The sequence below is a fragment of the Penaeus monodon genome, chromosome 8 (assembly GCF_015228065.2).
Source record: "Penaeus monodon isolate SGIC_2016 chromosome 8, NSTDA_Pmon_1, whole genome shotgun sequence".
Classification (NCBI taxonomy): domain Eukaryota; kingdom Metazoa; phylum Arthropoda; class Malacostraca; order Decapoda; family Penaeidae; genus Penaeus; species Penaeus monodon.
Genome location: NC_051393.1, coordinates 6,650,072 through 6,652,571, shown reverse-complemented (window position 1 = coordinate 6,652,571; position 2,500 = coordinate 6,650,072). Strand labels below are relative to the sequence as shown.

General features: G+C 55.2%; 1 protein-coding gene across 1 annotated transcript in view; it reads right to left on the bottom strand.

Annotated features, from left to right (window-relative positions):
- LOC119576084 (potassium voltage-gated channel protein Shaw-like) overlaps positions 1 to 2,500 on the bottom strand; it is a 40,235-nt gene that overhangs the window by 8,786 nt on the left and 28,949 nt on the right. The gene's annotated exons all lie outside the window — the stretch shown is intronic.

Sequence of the window (2,500 nt, the reverse complement as noted above, 5' to 3'; positions counted from 1 at the left end):
GGTGAAGCGAGCGGAGCGTCACGGCCTCCCGATCGCAGGCCCGGAGAGCCAGAGGGAACGACCCACCGACACGACCTTGTTCGCGTCCCAGGCAGCTCCCGAGGCAAGGCCGAGCGAGAGAGCGGGTGTTGTCGGCCTCTCGCGTTCGCAGCCTTTGCCTCGGCGGGGTCGAGGGAGAGCCGTTCCCGCTCTGCCTGCGCCGGGCCTCGAAACCGGGCGCCAGCCTCCCCAAGATTCGACATGGACCGGAAATGGCGAATTTATCATACTGCACAGGATTTTAGCACAGACACAGGTCATCACTTATGGTGATAGAAGGACTGACTCGATTCACCAGAATTAAGAGAAGAAGAAGGATTTACTAAGTAAAAATTAGTCACACTGTCACTTTACTGTCCTGATGAAAGTTCTAAAAATAATGTGACGTTTAGCAGTCTTTTTAGCATGTGAAAATTCTAAAAATAGCAAAAGTGGGTTTAATTACAGGCACATTAGGATATGAATGTCACGGAGGGATGAGTGTGGGAGATGACGAAAGGGGGGGGGGAAGGGAGATGGAGAGGCTCTGGGGACACACTGGCGAGAGAAAAGGGGGGGGGGGTGGAGAGGGGAGGGGGGGGGAGAAGAAGATGGAGGGGGCAAACAGGGCATAAAATCGAGAGAGATGGAAGTGGGGAAAAGATGGAAATGAGGGAGAATATTGGTTGTGAGGGGGAAAGAGGAACGAGAGAGAGAGAGAGAAAGAGATAAAGATGAAAGACAGAACCACAGTAGAAATAGGGGAGACGGAGAAAGGGGAAGAAGACCATGGATGGGGGATTTTTTTTTTCTTCTTTTTAGGGGGGGGAGGGACTGGCGCACGTCACTACACCTGGCTTGTGTCCACTCGAATAAATAACCCAAAAAGGTGTTCGTCCTCATAGGTAACAAGAGCTTCGGTTAGAAAATCGCACTCACGAACATTAAAAAAAAAAAGACTAAGCGGCAACATGCTCATCTTACAAAGGATAAGAGAGAGAGAGAGAGAGAGAGAGAGAGAGAGAGAGAGAGAGAGAGAGAGAGAGAGAGAGAGAGAGAGAGAGAGAGAGAGAGAGAGAGAGAGAGAGAGAGTGAGAGCGAGAGCGACAGCAAGAAAGAGAGAGAGAAAAAAACAGAAGAGATAGGAGAAGAAAAAAAAGAAAGAAGCAGGAAGTGGGAGAATGAGTAGAGGCGTAGAGGCGAGAGAAGAAGTGAGGAAGAAGAGCAGAGAAGAGAAGAAAAGAGACCAGAGAAACAAACAGAGAGGCAGACGGGCAGATAGACAAACAGAAACAAATGTAAAATAGATGCATGTGCCTGTATATACAAAACTATAAATGGGGAAGTAGCAAGGCCCGGTTTGAGAGAGAAAAAAAAACGAAATAAAAAAAAATGATTAACAAGAAAAAAAATGCAATTTTGTACAGCACGAAGAATAAATACAAAAAAAATTAAATAGTAATTCCCTATAGGAAAGACCACTGCTTCTAACAAGTATCTAGCGATGCTGGTACTCGAAAGACCATAGCAGGAAAACACTATTATTACTAGGGAAGGGAGAGGGACCGGCAGGTGGGAGGGGAGGGGGAGGGGGACTACAAGCGAAAGCAATAATAACGCGGCGGTATTGCATTATGGGAAGGGGGGGAGGGGGGAAGGGGGGAAAAAGAAGGGATCTACGTGCACAACGAAAATTGGGTTGGGGGTGGGGGTGTGTGGGGGGGAATAACGCGTTGAAGGATTGAAGAAAGTTGTGAGGGAAAGGGGCGGAAGATAGAACAGGGGGAGGATAGAGAGGCAGAGGGACAACGAATTCTAAGAAAGAGCCGATAACGATGGAATCCCTCGTGGGCGTGTCAGAGGGAGAGCGAGGGAGTCCTCGGGGCGTCAAGAATACAGTGGGCGTACCGTTAGGATAAGGGCCAGGGGCGTCGCAAGCCCGAGCGACCTGCAGATGGCTGGCGTGGAGTGGAGGGGAGAGGGGGCGGGGAGGCACGATCCGGGAGGAGGCCCAGGGGGGAGGGCGGGGGAGGGGTGACACACGCGGTGCTGGAAGAACGCATATTTAAGGCACGGGCGTCAGGGGGGGTGTTACCGGGGCGGGTGCGGGGCGGGGAGGAGGGCGGCCGCCAGGGACTGGTCGAGCGCCTCCGGGCGGGCGCTCGGGGGCGGCTGCCTAGAGCGCGGCGACGCCCTGGAGGCTGGAGCGTGGTCGGCGAGGAGCCCTGCGTCGGCGGCGTGGCGCGCCCCCTGCAGGATCGAGTCCGCAGCGGAGCTCGCGCGTCTGGAGACGAGGGCCCTGAGGGGGTCTCCCGCCCCCCCCGTGCCGCCGTGGTGGGGGCTCCCCTGGGGCGCGCGCGAGGGCGGCCCGTGGTAGCCTCGCAGGGAGGAGCTGAGGGCGCCGCGCAGGGGGGAGGTGTGGGCGCCGCGCAAGGGCGAGGCCGTCGTGATGCGCAGCGACGCGGCGTGCGCCCTGCGCGAG